Here is a 21,267-nt window from a genome sequence, read left to right on the forward strand (position 1 = left end):
GATCCACAGTGCAAGGAGAGAAATTCCTGACGTGCCCATGTAGGGAGCTGGCATGAAGCAGATTAATTTTTAACTTTATGACCTGCTGGGCAAGGTTTTCAGATAATTAAATTGTTTATGGATCCTCATTGATTTTGTTTTTCAGTCATTTCAGTCATGTCCCACTCTTCATGACTCCATTTTGAGTTTTTCTTGACAGGGATAGTGGAGTGGTCTACTATTTCCCTCTCCAGATAATTATACAGATGAGGAAATTGAGGCAAAAAGGGTTAAGTGGTCCCCAGGGTCACAGAACTATTAAGTGTCTGAGGTCACATTTGAACTCAGGAAAATGAGTCTTCCTGAATCCAGGCCCAGATGCTATCCACAGTGTCATCTAGCTGTTCCTCAAGGGTTAGATCAAGATTGAGATCGGGCTATGATCCTTCAAAGAGCAAATGTGTGTGTGTGTGAGGTTAATCAATCAACAAATACTACATACCTACTATGTGCTGGGTACTACAAGGGTACAAGTAGAAAGATTCAGATTCATTAGGAACTCACTACACTGATGTTTTAAGGCAAAATATGTTTGTACCAGTAGCATTGCACCAATAATTTAAGGTGCAAACTGTACTAATTTTTTGAAGTTATATTGCTGCTTCAAGTAATTTGGCAACAGTGTTACTTTGCTGGAATTAATTCAAAGATCTTTTTTGTTGTTGTTGTTAAAGTGATATCCTGTTTTGTTTTGTTTTGATGTGAAAAGTTCAACTCCGATGCCTCATTTTGGCATCAAGTGACCCTGGTTTCTTGAAAGATATGCCAATAGACAAAACTGCCAGCAGATTTCAACCTGTTAGAAGGGCTTTGATAATGTCCCTGCCAACAAACTGTGTTTATTTCCCAAGAAACAGGATAGATGAGGACAGATGTTAATCACATGTTTTGACCTGGAGGTGAGATTATTTTTTTTGGCCATGGCAGTGCATGAAAAAAAATAAAACTATAAGCTAGCTCTAGTTCGTAGGGAGCCTCCCTCACCTTCAATAGCAATGTTAGTGAGAATGGGGAAAGTGCTAAGAATCACATTGTCTTTTGGATGCTTTGTAAACATTTAACTAGCAGTACTCTAACATTCATGTTTGGTAAATCACAAGTGAAGATGCTATTGAAAACTGAATCATTTCAATCATTTATCTGACAACACCAGAGTCTTATATCTGTTTCTATACATTTTTATTTCTATATTTTGATTTTAAATGAGAAAAAAATAAAAATTCTCATTCACAAAAATATGTGGTAGAAAACAATAGGAAAATTTTATGCACTCCCTTTCTGAAAATTTATTTTTTCAAGATTTTTAGCTAAAAATTTATAAAGCTGCCATTTTAGAATGATGTTTGTAGTACAAAATCTACTGATACATGAATTAAATTTTGAAAATTTTTAATCTAGATCCAATGCATAAGTTATAGATATTAAAAACATCAAATAGTTTGTGAACCCAATTTAATGCAATTCTCTCTCTCTCTCTCTCTCTCTCTCTCTCTCTCTCTCTCTCTCTCTCTCTCTCTCTCTCTCTCCTGCCTCTTCTTGATTGAGAAGGAAAGCAAAGTAATATCAATTATACTTGTAAAATCATGCAAAAAATTTCAATATTAACCATGTTGCAAAATAAAGCAAGAAAATAAAGAAATTATGCTTCAGTCTGCACTCATTTATCATAAATTCTCTCTCTGGAGATGGATGATATTTTTCAACAAAAGTCCTTCAGAATTGTCTTGGATCATTGTATTGGTCAGAAAAGCTAAGTCATTCAGAGTTCATCATTGTATAATATTGCTGTTACTGTGTAAAATGTTCTCCTGGTTCTGTTCACTTCGTGTTGCATCAGTTCATGTAAGTCTTTCCAGGTTTTTCTGAAAGCATACTGCTTGTCATTTCTTGTAGCAAGAGTATTCTATTACAATCATATATCATAACTTTTTCATTCATTCCCCAGTTGATGGACACACTCTCAAATACCAATAATTTGTTATCACAAAAAGTGCTGCTATAAATATTTTTGTTCCTATAGATCAATTTTTATTTCCTTTGATCTCTTTAGGATATAGACCTAATAGTGACATTGTTACAACAAAAGGTTTGCATAGCAGTATAGCCTTTATGGCGCAGTTATAAATTGCTTTCTAGAACAGATGAATCAGTTTACAAAACCACCAACAATGCTCCAGTGTGACAATTTTTCCACATCACCTCCAAGATTGATCATTTTCCTTTGCTATCATGGTAGCCAATCTGATAGGTGTAAGGTGGTACCTCAGGGATGTTTTAATTTACATGTCTATTATAAATAATGATTTAGGGCATTTTCATGTGACTAGAGATATTTTTCATTTCTTCTGAAAAAATGTCTGTTCATATCCTTTGACCATTTATCAAGGATAATTCATTTTCTTAAAAAAGAAATTATGCAATGCCACAAAACACTAAGTGCTGTTCTCAGTTTCACTGTTTCAAAATTTTACTTTCTTAATCTTCTTTTTTTATTCAATTAAATATTGACAGTGTTTTCCTTACACATGTAATAATGCACTGTTAGTAAATTTTTTAAAAGATATCTACAAAATAATAAAATCCTGGTAGCCATGTCATATCACTTGTACATTTACTCAGGTGAAAAGGATGGTCTTTGAAAAAGAAAAGAAACTTTTTTTTCTTAATTCAAATACATGAGTAAAAACTCTGGCATGGGAAAGCCACCTAACATCTGTGTATGTTAAAAGAGTAACATGTTCACCACCTGTATTGCTGCATAAAATGGTAAACAATTAGTGGGTTTTGATTTGATAAAATTCTTTGGATAGTATTATTTAACATGCTTTTAAGTTGTGCTATTTTCTTTAATGCTAAAGTCTGTGTATTCTGCAATGGATACGTATTATATTGTGTTAATTTTTTTAATGGGAAAAATGACACTCACCAAATTTCCTGTTACTGGTTTTGTTCCATTTGTGCAAATTTCACAAGAGGAGTAATTGATTTGTATCTCTTCCAAGTATGAATTAATTAGCTTAAAATATTTTCCCCTCAATTGTAGATACAATTAGCTGATAATATGACAGCCTATTCTCTTCCACTTTACCATCACAAAGATATCTTATAAATACAATTAAAATTGCTACATTGCAAAGATCAGAGATGCATCATCTAATTGTAAATTATAATGTCACTGTTTTGGAAATCTGTCTATAATAAATGATTCAATATCCTCAGAGATATCACTTATTCAATGAGATATTGTATTGTCAGAAATGAATATGATCTCTAACTTAACAGAATCATCTTCCAATATGTACCTGACATTTGTTGTGGAACACTGAAAAATTATTTTTCTGCAATAGTATAAGTTCCCTATTTTTTTTGGCAATTTAATAACTTATTAAACATGAAGCCTTCACCCTTTTTATTTCTTGCTTATTGACAGAAAGAAATTATCAGTATTGCATAAATTCAAATCTTTTTTTGCATTTAAAAAAAGCAACACAGCTTTCATGTTTTGATTATAAACACTGAGACAAAAGAGAAAATTTTAAGTTACTGTTTACAAAAACTTCACGAATTATACATTGTAATCATAGGTATTCACTGTCTCCAAGAAATGGGAAACTGAAATTAACATAGTCTTCATCATATAGCTTTTCTTTTAGCTTACTCATTGTAATACTGATACTTTGAATATCTTTATGTATTATTTTAGAATTATGATCTACTAGATGATTTTTGCCAATTTGCTGACCACAGTATGTTAAATCTGAATGACTATTTTGCAATTTCTAATGTACACATTTTCCAGCATTTTTTGGCAAATTTCCAGTATTTAATAAATGATCCACCAGATGTGCTAAAATTCAACAAAAATTGTGAAAACTATTTCTACAAAATTTCATTTTTACATTTAGTATTCAATAAATATATAACAACATTATAGAAGTACAATTCATGTGAACATTGATGTTGTTGGTTGTGTTTGTCCTTACTTTTTGAAGAAGACCATGCCATCAGAGAAATGATGACATGACTTGCACTTGACTTTGTTTTGAGTGAGGGAAGGCTGTGCAGGTCACCAGCCTCACTTCTCCTCCGGAGCCATCTGAATCCAGTGACCAGATATTCCTCACGATGACTGGAGATGACCCAGGATGCAATGGAAGGCATTGGCCTTTTAGGTTAAGGACTTTTCAGGTACCCACTTCAAGTGAGATAATGCCCATTTAGTGAACAGGCCTCTTTAAAAGGTAGTCTAAGGTGGATGACCCCTTTAATAGAAATCAAAGATAAATACATAAATCATTCTGGGAGGGACAGGAGTCTCAGGGTTGTTGTTTTGAAGAGAAATTGTTACTATAGCCATTTACTCTAAGCCAAGATGATCAAAAACCCTTCCCTTCCTTTCCCTTCCCTTCCCTTCTTTCTTGTCTCCCTTAAACCCTTGGACCCCATGCACTCTGAAGCCCAGGGATTGAACAGGGAAGGTTCTCTGTCCAACCTCCTCTCAATGTGAATGTGTTTATGGGTTGAACAAAGAATTGATGTGTGTTCCTGTCTGTAATTTTGTTTCCAAACCACAGATAGGCGTCAGGACACTTCTGCCACTGTTAAATAGTGTACACTGATTCTGATTGATGAAGTGAATTGCTTGTATTAAAGAAGAACCCAGTCATCAAGAAGGAATAGTTCCTCACCTCTACAGTGATTAAAAAGACCTTCTCACCCTTCTCCTCCCCTTTTTGGCTGTGCTGTCTTGAAATGCAGCTACTGTCTCAGCAGGAGACACCATAACCAGCAGAAAATAGGCAGCCCGTCACATCAGTTGAGGCCGGACATAGCTCTGAGCCAAGAAGCGAATCTGCCTTAGCTATCTTTATTTGAATTGAGGAGTAAGCCATCTGAGCAATTTTCTCAGCAGAAACCAACAGTGGAAGTGTGAGGAATGGAAAGAATGTCAGGACCTTGCAGTCCTGGAGTTGTGAGCTGCATGGCCACATATGTTCCCCTCCCAGTGTACATGTTTTGTCTCAATTATTGTACATTATTTGTGTACCTACTCTACTTCACTGATTATATGTGCAGTTGTGGGACAGTTAGCTCCATGATTATGAGGGAAATGTTATATTACAACTGTGCTAACAATGCCATCACAGTAAACAGCTTTGTTTAAAGCTAATTATGAATACTGATTGTGAAAGGTAATCACACTTCTAAGGGTTCATGAGAACAAATTACCTTAATAAAAGGATTTGTTCTGCAAAACTTGGACTCGGTCAAAAGACCACATGCAGACCTAGAGGGCCACATGTGGTCTCAAGGCTGCAGATTCCCCATCTCTTGGTTTATAACATCTTGATCATAGGATTATACAGCTAAGGAGGTACAATTACAGGGCAACAGAGGGAAACCAGACAACTATTCTGGTGCATTGCACAGAATGCAAATGAGGGTAGGTGTGTGTGTCTGACTATTTGCTCAGGAAAAAAAAAAGTTTGTACTTAAATGTCAAACCCTTATGGGTGATTTGGAAACAATTTGACAACAAGTTGAGAAACTTCAGCAATGTGCTGAGTGGAAAATGTAATAAAATACCAGAATATTTGTGTCCATGATCCTAATGGTTTTAAATGTCTGCAAATCCAAGCTATAATGCTTCAAACATACAAGTGCTTGTTTTCACAGAAGAAAAATGTATCTGTAATACAACTTGGCAGTTATTTACTGATTAAGGAGCCATGAAGAACTTTTAGTATGGACCCTTTGTAATATTATAACAAACTTCCAAGGGATTCACAAACCACTTACTGGGAAATACTGGAATAGTGGAAAGAACGCTAGATAGTGAGTCAGAGCAGCAGGGTTTGAATCAGAGTTCTACCCCTAACCAGCCATAAGATTTTGTACCTCTCTGAACCTGTTTCTTCACCTTACTGATGCAGATAATATTTTCACTCACAGTTATTTTTTTAAAGTTCTTAACTGTATATCTCATTTGAACAAATTATCATCCTTTCCAAATCTATTATCCCATAGGTCAAAGAAAGAGAAAAATGACTTAAATGGACAAATTTATGCACAGCAGCTCTCTACAAAGCAGCCAAAAACTTGAAAATAAAGGGGTTTCCATTAATTGAGGGATGTCTAAACAAGTTTTGGTCTATGAATATAATGCAATATTAATGTGCCATAAACATAACAAAAGGAACCAGTTTCAGAAGAAACTGAAGATGCTTCTACTGTCTGATGTATCATGAAATCAGCAGAATTAGAACAATTTACACAATGACAAGAATATTATAGAGAAAAAGAAACTCTGAAAGACTAGAACTCTGAGTACTGCAATAATAAATCACAAGTCCAGGGGACTGAAGATGAATCACACCAACCACCTCCTGCCAGAGAGATAAGCTTAAAATCCAGAATGAGACATTCACATTTGCCCAACAGCAATTTAGGAATCTGTTTTTCTCTAATAAAAATATATATATTTATTTTGTTCTGTTTTGAGGATGAAATAATGAATAATGGCAAAATAAATGAAAAATACAACAAAACCAAGTTGGCAGGGATCCTACAAGTCACAATTTTTAAAACCCAGCCAGAACTTGAAGATTAAGATAGCCTTCTTTTGAATAGTTTGATAACTATTTCAATAAAACAATCTTTTAAAAAATTCTATGTATTTTATTTTCTGCACTAAAACACCTCCTCACCCCCCACCCCCTCCACATGTTTATTTTAGGAAACTTTCATTTTACAGATGAGGAAACTGAGGCTCCAGGAAACTTAGGTGATTATAGATCATGTCACCCAAGTTTTAGTTTGGAACCCGAGACAAGACTGCAGATTCAAGTTACCCCTCACCACCATAAAAGTCACTAGAGCTTTGCAGATCATCCTGGCTTGGCAGGCCATGACAAAAAAAAATTATTGTCTCTCTATGTATCTATCTACATATATACGCATATATTTGTGTATATGTAAATATATGTATATATATTTACATATACACAAATCTATATATACATGTATACTATATATACATTTACACAAACATATACATATATTTGTATTATATAGCTATACCTACATACATCTATATCTATATTTACACACACACACACACACAATAAAACTGAGATAGAACACCTGGACTAATTGAGAGCTTGCACCACTTTCCCTCAGCACCGGCCCCGCCCCTTCCTATGACGCAGGAATGATTTCCACCAATCAGTGTTGAGCCCACTCAATCAGCCTGCGCCTGCGCAGAAAGGCTTTCCTTATTCTCTACCATGACGGAGAAGGGCCGTGCAGTTCTCAGGCCCAGCCACCACTTCTACCTCAGCCTTGCAGCTTGGTGGCTTTCAGCCCCTATGGCTTCCATAGGGCTCCTCACAGCTCCGGGGAGCATCACCCTGGGCACGACCACCACCGCCATGGAGCGGTGAGTGCATCAGGCCTCTGAGGCCTTCGCGTTCCCGTCCCTCTCGTGTCCAAGGAAGGTCTGCGCTTGCGCCAGCCTGAACCCGCCCCGCCCCCGGGGAGCCACGTGACTCTTCTCGGCTCCTCTCCGCCCCTTTGTCTCGTTGATTCCTTTGTGAAGAGGTGAGGCGGCCTCTGTCCTTTTGCAGCCCCACCCGGCCCAAGGTCCCAATTCTAACTCTAGGCTCCTGGGGCATTTTCAGTGAGACTACCCGCTTTGGGTAGCTCGGGGTGACTCAGGCCTCCCCACCCTTTACCCCATCAGCGTCAGATTTAAAATCATATTTTTTGGATTTTAAAGCTCTTAACCACTTTGCCCTTTCCTACCTTTCCATTTATTTGTTATTTACCGCATTTATTACTCTTTATTTGCCTACACAGATCAATTGTTTTTCAGATCAAACAAATCTTGCTGTTTTTAGTCACGGAAGAACTCTGTATGACAAGGACACGTGTATGTGCCTATACAAGCATGTGTGTGTGTATTTATGTGTCTACACACGTGTTATTCATATTCCAGCTTTCAAATGAATTGTTGTTAGATTTGGAACCATTTTCTCATTTTGAAGGTCAGAGATGCTTCTACTACAGGCATCATGATGGATTGCCTGATGTGGCTTTCTCAGAATTATATATAAATCTGTTTATAGTCACTTGACTGAGTAAAAGTGGCTTATCAGAGAAGCATTTGGTAGGTGAGTATCCCTGGCAGGCAAACACTGAATTGTCACATATTTTTTCCAAAAGAAATATTTGAGTGCCTTTTGTCAGTTGGTTGGTCCACTGGATAGACAAGTGGTCCTGGAGTCAGGAACACCTGAGTTTAAATGCCACTTCAGCCATATGAATTTAACTATGTTTGCTTCAGTTTTCTTAACTGTGAAATGGAGATCATTGTGTCACCTACCTTGCAAGATTATCATAAGTGTCAAAGGAGAAACTATCAGGTGCTTAGTACATAATAAGTGCTGTATAATGCTTATTCTTTCCCCTTTCCTGTTCCCTTTGAACCATTGGAAATTTAGTTTTTGCTTTCAAATTATAAAAGAATCTGTAAGGAAAATGTTTCCAAAATGTTAATTAGAAGTTTCTGTTCAGTATTTGTATGTATGGAAGAATATATATGTGTGTAAAATACAATATATAATGTGTAATCAATATACTAGTATGACATTTTTATATATTAATGGTATTGTTAATTTGCCCTAGAGAGTTCCAGTCACTATTCAGGATGTTCATGATAGACAAATACGATTGAAGAACTTAAAATGATTTAAGAAGTGTTTAAAAAGAAATTGCAAGGTAAATAATTTACATTTTTCGACCTTTGGTATTTCAGTAACATTTTCTGTCTTTATTTTTAATTTAACTATTGAAATATGTTAAATTCTTTGCCTATGTGATTATACCTTGAAAAACATTAAGGTGCAAATGATACATCTTGCAGTAATAAAAATTGCTAGGAGATGATGTATCTCTATCCTTGGCTGTACTTTTAAAAAGGCATCTTGTAAAGATCTTTTTTTCTTAAAAAGATACCTACTGAGGAAAGAATAAGTAATGAGACAAATGTCCCTCTCTCTGGAGACTATTAAAAAAAAGAGAGAGACCAACAGTTTCTTTGGTAATTGTCTTTATTTTCCTTGTGTTTCTGTTGTTTGCAAGTCTGTTCACACCTGTTTTTGTTTTCTTGGGAAAAAATGTTTTCTCCAAGCAATTTGTTTTTTTTTTTTTTTTTTTTACTGATAGTTTCTCTTTTGTCTTTGATGATCAGGCTTAGGTTTGCAGAGCATGTCATGTTCATTTACATCTAGAACTTTTGCTTTTTAGAACACATTCATTCCTTCCTTTATGCCATTTCTAGTTGATTCAAAATATACTTATTGCTATTCAAAAACTCATCCTTTATATTTGAAAGTCTTTTTCCTGTCTATTTACAGGTTTTGTTTTTCTTTAGAATTTTAAAATTTTACCATTATACTCTTGGAGTTGGTAGCATTAAATGTTTTTGTTTTAGTTTTAGTCTTCCTGGTCCATTAGTGTTTGATTTTCTTAATTCTCTCTTAGTATTCTGTGTCCACTTTGCCAGTCATCCTGGCTTTTATATTGCCACTGGACTCTAATGACTGTGCATGAGAGAGTGAGGATGAAGATTTTGTGCAGCTTGTCTCACTTAATTCCAGTTCACCCATGATTCAAGACAGCGTCCCATGATGTCATTGGTCCTTTTCACAAAGAAAGGAGGACCAACAGCATTCTCTCCTAGCCTTGCTCCTGACTTTGTAGTTTTACACCCCATGAGCAGTCTCCTCAGCTTGGAAATGCCTCGAACCCTGCTGCCTTCTCCTCTGAAGGGAGCAGATGAAGTACTGCAAAGTGTCCACACTACTTCAGGTGAGTGCCTACTGAAGTCAAATAACTTTATTCTTGTAAAAATGTTGTTTACATATTTTAATAAGGTATGTCATCAAATGTCTTTGGTTTATCAGTGCCTACTGTTTTAACTAAGAAATTTAAGTATCTAATATAACAAAGAACTCTATGCAAGTTAAGTTTACAGATTTAAGAAATATAGATCTTATCATCCTACCAAAACTCTGTTCATGGACTCAAAAATAGAGCAACCTCGAAACTGAAGGCAGGAAAATAATAGCTTTATTAGCTATTCGTAACCAAAAAGTTAACCTTAAGGTTAACTCTCTTCTCTTCTTGTGAACTTGAAAAATCTGTATAACATGTATCATTCCCTTGAAAATCCCATGGGTAGCCAGTTCCTTTTATTTTCTGCAGCACATTAAGCTGTGTATTATTCATTAACTTTTAGGTATAGAAACTCAATGACAAGAGGTTATAAAATGAAGGGCCTTATCTCCTTCTGTGTACTTTGTCATAATGAATATCTAATTAAACCTGATTTCCCATTATATGACCTTAAGACTTAGAAAGACCTGTTATAAATGTTGGATTTCTACTTAATCAAAATACTCTGTCTATATACATGAAGCTAAAGATAATAGCTCTACAAACAGTTCACAAAAATTATATATGTATATATGTATGTTATATATGCTTATTGATTTCTTAGTTTTGTTCAGGCTACTTTACGTTTTTGAAGCTTTTATATATTTTGTTTTTACATTAAAAACTTTTCAGATTATTGCCTTAATGAAGTAAAATAGTTAAGCAAACTAATACTATAGTGATTTCGTCTGAGATTATATTCAACATTTCATATCTGTAACATCCCTCGTATTTTTTTCAAATTAGCAAATATCTATTTTGTCTCCTCCCACCCCATTGGAAAAAGAAAAAAATATAAGCAAAACAATTTCTCTTAATGGCAAAATATCATCCTGACTGACTTCACGATGTTTGAATTGTGTATTTTTGGCTGTTTGCAGGATTTTCTTCTTTATCTGTGAGTCTGGAATTTCACTATAATATTCCTGTGAGTTTTCATTATAGGATCTCTTCCAGGAGGTGATTTGTGGATTCTTTCTACTTCTCTTTTACCTTCTGGTTCTAGAGTATCATGGCAGTTTTCCTTGATAATTTCTTGAAAGATGATGTCTAGGCCCTTTTGTTTTGTTTTGTTTTGATCATGAATTCCAGGTAGTCCAATAGTTCTTAAATTTTGTCTCCTGGATCTGTTTTATTTTGATTTTGTTAGATTGGTTTTTGACGTCTCATAAAGTCATGAACTTCCACTTGCCCAAGTCTGATTTTGAAGGAATTATTTCTTCCTTGAGTACCTTCTTTTCTGTTTGGCCAATTCTACTTTTAAGGAGTTTTTTCTCTTCAGTGATTTTTTGTATGTCCTTTTCCCATTTGGCCAGTTCTCCTTTTCAAGTCATTCTTCTCTTCATTGTATTTTTATGCCTCTTTGACCATTTGGCCTATTCTGTTTTTCTAAGGTGTTATTAAGTATTTTTGTGTCTGCTTTACCACGCTATTATTGAGTCTTTTTTTATTATGTTCTTTGCATCACTCTCATTTTCCTTTCCAATTTTTCCTATACCTCTCTTATTTACTGAGCTCTTCCATGGCCTGAGACCAATTCACATTTTTCTTTGAGGCTTTGGATGTAGCAGTTTTAACTTTGTTGTTGTCTTTTGAGTGTGTGTTTTGATATTCCTTGTCACTCTAATAACTTTCTATTGTCAGTTTTTTTTCTTCTGTTTGCTGATTTCCCAGCCTATTTCTTACCTTTAAACTTTGTGCTAATGTGAGGCTTTGCTTCCCAAGTGGAGGGGGCACTGTCTCAAGCTTCAGGGTTTCTTGTGTAGCTGTTTGCAGAGGTAATTCTGGGGACCTGTGAGTTTTTGGTTCTTTTAAGGTGATGTGATCTAGGTAAACAGACTTTTGTCTGTTTACGACTCTCCTGTACTGTGAGTACAGTTTGTACTGTACTCTCTGTACATAAAGTCTCACTGGTTTGTGAGTGATCACAAGTACTCTTTTCAACATAGCAACTGTGACCAAGGTCCCTGTTCCTGAGTGGCTGCAAGCTGTTCTAGTGCTCCTTGTACTGAGACCAAAACTTAAGACTGACCCAGATCTAAGTATAGGCAATGCCCCAGATGACAGCAAAGGGACCCCTGTAAAACTGCTTGACTCATTTCCTGATTTTCTTACCAAATGGGGATTGGGAAGTCTAGAAATTGCCACTGTTGCCTCTGATTCAGTTGCTATGATGCCTGTTCCTGATTTGCTGGTGTCAGGCCTGCATTGGCATGGTCTGTGCTGGACTGTACTCTTCTTTAATTCTGGTGCAGCGCACCTTTCCTGCTGACCTTCTAAATTCTGTTGGGCTGGAAAATTGTTTGTCTCACTTGGTCTTTTTGTGGGCTCTACTGCTCGAAAACTTGTTTAGAGCCATAAAGGTATTTGGAGAGGTTTGGGGAGGAGCTCAAATGAGTCCCTCCCTGCCTTTGGTTCTGCTCTAAATCTAATTTCTTACATACTGTCCACTTTCTCAACAGTTTTTGTTATATACTATGAGTCCTTGTCAAAGTAGCTGGCGTCTTTGTGTTCATCAAATACTAGGGTATTAGATACATTTTCTTCTGTATGCTATGTCCCTTATCTGTTCTTCTGAGTCATATGTTGTTTTAGCCAGCACAAAATTGTTTTTAATAACTACAACTTTTGGTAATCTAGTTTGAGGTCTGGTACTGTTTTACCTCCTTTTCCACTTATTCTTGACCTTTTTCCGTCTATGTGCATTTTGTTATATTTCCAGTTTATAATTTGTTGGTAATTTAACTGATACGGCATTGAATAAGTTAATTTATATATTTTTTTTCTATATTGGCTCATCCTACCCATAAACAATTAATATTTTGCAATTATTTAGGTCTGTCTTTATTTTTACAAACTTTTTTGGTAGATGTGTTTACATAGTTTTCATATGTATTTTGGAGAACAAACTACCAAATATTTTTTATAAATGCTGTAGTAGCTTTTAAATGTCCTTTTCTCTTTCTATATCTTCCTGCTTGGTTCTATTATATTATATAGAAATACTGATGATTTAAAAAATTCCTCATGGAGAACAGTTAGGGAGGGGGAAACCATGGAGCTGAATAGCAACTTCAAAATATAAATATAATAGTGAAAAGAAAAATTAAAAAAGATAACTACAAATGAACAATGAAAAGGAACTTTATAGTGAACTGTATATAGTTTAGTCAGATGTGAAACAATCTAAGCTTGTAGAGGAGATAGTGAAGAGAAAGCTTTTCTGTAAAAAAGGTACTATTTTGAAATACACTGTGAGAGAAGACTACAGAGGAGAAAAGTATAAGAGAATACCATTGAGAAATATAAATAATTAACTGTTATACTTGTGAAGGGGATGAACTTATTCATAAAAATGAAGAGTTTAGCAAAATTAGATTAGAAAGCAAAATCCAATAAAATATTTACAGGAGACGTGCGGATTGCAGACCAGACCAGCATGTGAAGCGCAGACCAGACCAACGCAGACCATAGACCAACGGGAGAAGCAGAGACAGGACCCAAAACAGGATTCAGGGCAGCAGTTCCCAGATTTCTCAACCTAGAAATGCCACAAACAGCTTTGAAGGTCAGTGGGAGGGCCCATTCAGGCAGAAGAGGGGAGCATGATCTGGACCTCCTGCAGCAGGCACAGCTGTGGCAGCTGCCATTTTCGGAGCCCTCCTCCTAGAGCCCCTTGGAGAGTTGAAGGGCTGATCAAATCTCAGCCCTGAGTGGCAGTCCTGTGAGACCTCCGCCTAAATCCTCTGGGGGAATTGAGCCACTGACCTGATTCTCAGTCCTGAGCTCCACCCGGGGTGAGGAGCAAAATATTTACAGGAAGCATACCTAAAACATAGGGACTTATACAGAATTAAAATATGGGGCTATGGCAGTCCTCAGGAGTAAATGCGTCAGTTCAACAGAACTGAGCCAGAATAACAGTTATGTTTTCAGACAAGTCAAGAGCAGAAGTAGACTTAATTAAAAAAAAAAACAAACCAAAAAAAAAACTACATTTTTCTGATGAGTAACAGACAATGAATTGTATATACTCAATGACAAAGCTTCTGATTAAGGAAAAATTAAATGAATTACAGAGAAGCAGTAAAATGTGAATTATGGGAAACCTCAATTTATTTCAGAAAAGTTTATTCTAGATAAATATAACCAAAAATAAATAAAGAAGTTAAGGGCTTCAATAGAAATTTAGAAAAATTGTTTATGATAGGCTTGTCTTTTGCTTAATGAAAATAGAAATGAATATTCATTTTTCACCCGTGTATGGCATCTTTACAAAAATTAAACATGCTTTCAGTTGTAAAATCATTACAAACAAATGCAAAAAAGCAGAAATATTATATACATCCTTTGCTTATACTGCAATAAAATTATATTAAAGGTCCTTTGAAAAAATTAAAAATCAGCTGTAGACTAAATAACTTAATCCTAAAGAATAAGTCAAAGAACAAATCATAAAATGATAAATAATTTCACTAAAGGTAATGACAGCAATGAGACAACATTCTAGTATTTGGTGCTTGCACTTATAGCAGTCCTTAGGGAATTTTTTTTAAATCTCTAAACATTTTTATTAACATAAAATGAGAAAGAATCAGTGGTTTGGGAATAAAAGTAAAAATAACAGAAAAAAAACACATTTTAAGACATTAATTAATCACCAAAATAGAAATCATGAAAATTAAAGAAAAAATTTATCAAGATTGAAAAAAAACAACCACCATTAATGGAAAGTGGAGCTAGGTTAAAAAATAGATTAAGCCACTATCTAATTCAATTAAATAGAATACAAGTAAATCAAGTTACCAATATCAAAAATGAATAAAGGGAGTATTCATAACAAATGAGCAAACAAATATTACTAGAAATTTTTATTAAATTACATTCCAACAAAACCAACAACTTATGTGAAATATTTACAGAATATATTCAAATTGACATGAGAAATAGGGAATATAAATAATTCACTTTCAGAAGATGAAATTGAACAAGCCATAAATGAACTTCCAAAGAAAACAATTTCATAACCATATGGAATCACAGTTGAATTCTAGAGAACAATCAAGGAACAATTAATTTTAATACTACAGAAATTGAGAAATTACCAAAAGAAGACATTCCTCCAAATACCTTCTGTGACATGTCCCTGTACACCTATAAGGCTATGTGACTACAGATGTTGTCTTTTCTCCTTGGAACAGGGGCTGCATTCGCAGGACTAAAAGGTCAGACTATAACTGGCAGATTTCTCTTCTTGGATGGTTGGTCACCCTTCTAGGAATATATGGAATGAATTCTGTGTCCTTCTGACACAGACATTTTGCCATATTAATCACGGATATCATGTTCCTTTGAACTCTGACCCAGTGCACAATCACAGCATATCCTGTGATAAATCACATATATTCTTTGGTGTTTTGCTCATGGAGAGAATGTTTTGCCTGAGATATGTTCCTCCCCAGGACTCTGGTTTCTGAAATTAATGGACTCCCTAGTATGTGAACCCAGATGTTGGTGCTTCTTCAGTTTGGTGATGTAGGTAAATATTACTATTAGTCTGTTAAGCTTCATCTTTGTATTTCTGTATTTAATATCGTTTTATATTGCCCTCATATGCAGAGTAAATCTTATGCTGATTCTAATTTGGTGTGAAGAATGGTTATTATACTCTATCATCTGATCCTAAAAAAAAACAAAAAAACAAAAAAACCAGTCAAAGCAACTGCACATATCTCTAATGATATATAGTAAGTAAGCCAAGTAAAATCAAAACAGAAAAAGAAATCTGTAGACCAATTTGCCTAATGAACATGGATATAAATAAGTAAGTAAGCCAGTCAACAACTGACTAAAACAACATGGTGGAGATTATAAATTCTGACCAGGTTGGATTTATATCATGAATGAAGGGTGGATTTAATATGTGGAAAACTATAATCAATCATCATTTACTGTGAAGAGCTTCATGCCCTTTATAGCTGTTTAGATTTAAGATTTTAATAAAACTCATAAGAGCTGTCTACATTATCTAAAGGAATTCTTAACAATAATGCATTATATAAGTAGTATTCAGGTAATAGTAACATTGGGTTCCTTGATTAGCAGATTTCCAGAAACTATTGAAATTTGCTGAAACTTAAGATCCTGTGCGATTTAAGTTGATAATCTGAAAATAAGATCCTGGGAGAGAAATTAAATGCTTAATTGTTGGGCCTATTTCACTTAAGTTTATGATTATTTTTTTACTTATCTTGGCAGGAGGAAATCATGGAGCTCTTATTTCCATGGAGTTTCAGTTGACTGCTTACAAGCCATTTAATAACATGTACAAACTCTCTCAACCTGATGGGAATTTTAATTTCATACTCAGCATCCCCAGCATATGGATGCTATGAGTATTTGGAACTCAGCTGGAAATTTGTTTGCTCAAGTAAACTGTGCTTGCACAAGACACAATTGGCAGGGGCAGACTTTTCAGAAGAGAAGTTAGAGAGGAAGAGTGATAGTGGTCATGTGTAAGCCATCCTATCCTATTCATCCTTATGTCATTTGCCTTTGGAAGGACTTTAACATGATCTCCTTTTGAAGACATCCAACAAACTGTTCAAGTACTAAAAGGACATGGATTAGTTCCTATACTTGATTTCCAGTGAGGGAGAAGACTGTTACAGAGCCAGGTTGCCTTATGGTTCCTGCATTCATCAGCACAGTCTGTATGGTCAGCCTTTTGGGGAATAAATTCCTTTTACACAGCTACCAGCTAGAAGCCACTAAGAACTGAACTTGCAGGTTTTTGCTCTTAGAGTTCCCGGGGAGATTGGAACATGAACCTAAGCAGGTTATTAACTGAGAAGTGTGCAGTGGGTGCCTTGATATTAATATGTTTTGCTTTCTTTGACTATTTTGAATTAGTACTTTGTAAAGTACATCAGTGGATAATGACAATTCAGTGAGTCACATCTCAAAGGGATGAATGTGAAATGACTCAGTAATTGGGGGACAATACGAGACCCCCTGTGTTTTTCATGTTTTACTAATGGTGCCATAAACCTTTAGAATAATTAGAATGCAAACTCAAAAGGCAGAAATTGTTTCATTTTGTCTTTGTACTCTTCATGATTAATAAAGTTCCTGGCACAAAGTGAACATGTAATGTGAGCTGGTTTGTTTATTCATGGATATCAGAATCTGGCGCCAGTCACATAATCACTATCTTAGATTAAATCCTTCTCTCATCTTCCTTGGAATAATAGAATTTTAATTTTTCTATATATATCCAGTTTTTCTTTTCCAATTTATCATCCATATAACTGCCAAAATAATCTCTGTATGGCACAGTTCTCGTCATATCTGGGATCAGCGTGTTTCAAGAGTGCACAACAGAAAAGGAGAGCTACAGAGGAGAAAAGAATCTATTGTAGTTATCTAGGTGGGTGATAATATAGTATATTAAAAGGTAGCAGAAGAAGGAAGTTTTTGATTTGGCAAGAGGCAACTCTGAATCACAGGGATTAAGGGGCAGAAGGTGGCTTAGGGAAATGCTAATTGAGAATCCTGGTGCTGGTTCTGATGTTGGTGCTATGGAATGTGAAATATTTAACAAAATGAATGAAAATAAGTGAAACAGATGATTTTGTGTTTTTCTAATTTCATAGGCAGCATATGAGGATCTTTTTGTATTGGTTAGTAGCCCCTATTTCTGTTTGAGTTTGATACCACTGATGTAGAATATATCTCAAATTACTAAAAATGAAAAACAATCTCACAAAGTTCATTTATTTTTAGATATTTGCTTATCTTGAGATTCACTTTCATTGTGCTGTTATATGACTCTGTGATCTATTAACACAACCAAATAGCAAAGAAACCCCAAACTATAAAGCAAAGTGTTTTCACATAGCAAGATTCAAGGACTTACTTAAAAAGGGCCTAGCCCAGGTCACCCAGTATCTACCTGGCAAAGATTTAAAGGAGCACACAATCAAAGGACTGATAAGACCTGAGAGAAATTAATATACTAATATTTATAACATTAATTTGTGTTGCACCTTTTTCTTCCTATTTCTCTTAAAACCTAACTCCTGAAAAGGTCAGTCTTCAAAGGGCATGAGCAAGTGATGAGATTGTCTTTGCCTCCATGGCACATGTTCCTTAATTACATTGGGCAGGATCCAACTCATCTGTGAAACCTAATTTCTGTTTAAAGTATAAACAGAATCCATTCTGGGTGAGTCCTTTGCCTGGAGGAGGAACCCACTGTCCAGATATCCCATTAAGAGTTTGGGGCAACATAGATCATGAAGGAGAAAACTAGCCATAGAGGTCCAGATGGAAATGTCTTCCCCTACCTAGATGCCTTGAAGCTATATCTCCTAATCAAGCCAAGTTCTCAGCAAGAGGAGCTGAAGACTTTTAGCCCACCTCCTCATTAAATGTCCAACAAGCAGGGTTTTTTTCACTTATAAGGGGAGTTCCCTTTCAGAAGATATTTAAGATGATTCAGAGCCCCTTTTTGCATCTTTGGTTAAAGAGAGAAACTACTGACCATTTGTTTATTGATTATAGCCTAGCCTAAATCATTTATTGATTATTAATTACCCAGAAACTCTGTCTCTTGGGGTTTTCATGGAAATACCAGAAAACTTCTTCCTCTTGGCCAGAACTGAAACAAGATGGCTAGAAGCCTACACACTCTATAGACCCTCACAGTAAGAATATGTTAAGGAGCCCAGATTATTATTTACTAGGTGGGGACTGAAGTCAATGGGATCTCTTCTGTTGTCTCTCTGAATGTGATGATAAGGTATATTTGCTTATTGTTAATGTAATTTTGCTTCTCAATGGGAAGATTTTTCCTATCTATTAATAGGTCCAAGTGACCTGCTTGGTCACATGGAAGTCTGAGTCCCATGGAGTCTATGGTGGAAGGAGCTTGCTGAAAAGGTGGAACAAGAAGAGGCAGAGTTAGAGCAGGGCTGAGAGAAAGTTGGAGAGCTAGGAAGGATGCAGGCAAGGAGGCAGCTGGCTAGTGTGAACAAAAGAGCTTGTTTGCGATGTTGTTTAAGGGAGCCTGTGATTTGTTTAATGGAACTGGTTTGTGTGAAGCCTAGCAGAGGAAAGGCTTGGGGCTAATGTTGTCCTTTGCATTGTTATTGCATATAGATTTTTGTTACTGTGATGGATTTGGCTTTCTGGTGTCTGAATAAATATTTTGGTTCTGTCTTCCATGTGGAGAGTGTTGTATTTCATGATTCAGTATTGTGCCAGGACATTCATGGCTGCCATAGAGGCTGTGAATATCACATTGGCACTACACTGAATCACTGTAAGGAGCAAATAAATGAATTTTACACATTCAACTAAAATACTAGAAAGTCTACAAAAAGAAATTCTGAAAAAGGAAAGGGACAATCATAAACAACCATTATAAATAAAACTATTGACTAGCAATAATTAGTAACATATATCACTTTAAATAATATCTCATGTGATCCTCTCAACTCTGAGAGGCAAATGTTCTGATATTCCCACTTTACAGATGAAGTCAAGGTAGAAAAAGAAAGGTTAATTGACTTACACAGAAGAATATCTAAGACTGGTTTTGATCTTAGGTCTTTGTTATTCCAGTTGCAGTGTTATTCCTGCTACATCACTATTTCCCTCTGTGACTGGTTCAAATTTAAACCAGTGTAACTGGTAGTGGTAGCTAAGTGTTACAATATATAGTGCCAAACTTGGAGTCAGGAAAACCTGAGTTTGAATTATATCTCAGGCACTAGCTGTGGGGCCTATGGGAAGTCATTTAATGTTTTTGTGTCTCAGTTTCTGTAAAATGGAGATAATAGTACCTACTTTCCAGGATGGTTGTAAAGATCAAATTAGAACATGTACATCAGTTTACAAACCTAATAGTCCTATGAAAATACTAGCTAATTACACTAGTGATAAAAGGTTGGTTCAATATTAGAAATATTATAAACAGTTGTATTAATAATAATAAAATTATTAATAGGTACAGAAAAAGTTTTTGACAAAATACAACATTTATATTAAAAACCATTTTTAAGATTATAGGGGTAAATGGGGCTTCATTAACATGTTAAACAGGTCTGAAACCCAGAACCAATATTATCTATAATGGAGAAACACCAGAGGCTTTCCCAGGAAGATCAGGGCCAAGGCAGGGCTATTAAATTGTTAACACTTTCATTAGATATTTTCTAGAAATGCTAGCTATGGCAATAAGACGAGTAAGTTGAGGAAATAAGTATAGGCAAAGGCAAAACAATTTTTGCCAATGGAATGATTTACTGAATCCTACAAATTTAAAACTAATTGAAATGTTAACTAGTAGTATAGCAGGATAGATAGTAAACCATAAAACCCTCAACCTTTTCTGTTACCAATAGAACTCAGCAGAAAGATAGAAAACAAAATTGCCTTCAGAATAAATACTGAATGTCTATAAAACTGTTAACACACATAAATGCCATTACAGAAACTCTTTTTTGATTAAAGAAGACTGGAATCATTTAATGGAAATTAATTACTTATCGTTGGACGGTTGAACATAGCAAAAATGACAATACTCTTGACAATAGATAGGTTTAGTGACATAAAAATGAAACTATCAAAAGGTTGCTTTTTAGTGATGCATACATATATGTAAGTGTGCATATCTTAAATCATCTAAAAAATGAAAGATCAAGAATCAGAAGAGAAGTTTAAGAAAAAAAGTGGCGAGATCTAGCAGTACAAGATCTGCATAAAGTACTAATCATCACAAGTGGTTGGTAATGTTTAAAATTGAAAAGTTATCCAATGGGACTTAGATAATCAGACCTCCGAATCAATTATACATAATATCACAGCGTTTGATAAACCCAAAGATAGCAACTGCTGTGATGAGAAATCCTTATTCATTAAAAACTGCTGAAAAAACCAGACTGTTGTATGGCAGACCACTAGCACCACATACAACAGTACAAAACAACATATGTTTTCTGTATTAAAAAGATACTGTCCTTGCTGTCACACTCTGTTTCTCAGTTCTGTGGTTTTCATTTACCATTGCCCATGCCTGGAATCATACTCCAGGGACTCACTATTACCTTATTGCAGTAGCTTTCTAATTGGTTTCCCTGCCTCAAGTCTCCCCACTCTCCAATCCATCCTCTAATAAGCTGCCAAAGTGATTTTTCCAAATCACAGATCTGATCATGTCAAATTCCT

General features: G+C 35.3%; 1 long non-coding RNA gene across 3 annotated transcripts; it reads left to right on the forward strand.

Moving 5' to 3' along the window:
- The first annotated feature begins 7,392 nt into the window (after positions 1-7,392).
- On the forward strand, positions 7,393-17,181 carry LOC140513096 (uncharacterized). Of its 3 annotated transcripts, none has more exons than XR_011970069.1 (6): positions 7,393-7,477; positions 8,725-8,817; positions 9,583-9,909; positions 13,446-13,603; positions 15,237-15,574; positions 16,294-17,181. It is a non-coding gene; the product is annotated as an uncharacterized lncRNA (long non-coding RNA). The 3 variants fall into 3 exon arrangements; XR_011970071.1 differs by having other exon boundaries at positions 15,237-15,570; XR_011970070.1 differs by lacking the exon at positions 7,393-7,477 and adding an exon at positions 7,542-7,638.
- The last annotated feature ends 4,086 nt before the right edge of the window (positions 17,182-21,267 follow it).

Source organism: Notamacropus eugenii, chromosome 7, assembly GCF_028372415.1.
Source record: "Notamacropus eugenii isolate mMacEug1 chromosome 7, mMacEug1.pri_v2, whole genome shotgun sequence".
NCBI classification, from domain to species: domain Eukaryota; kingdom Metazoa; phylum Chordata; class Mammalia; order Diprotodontia; family Macropodidae; genus Notamacropus; species Notamacropus eugenii.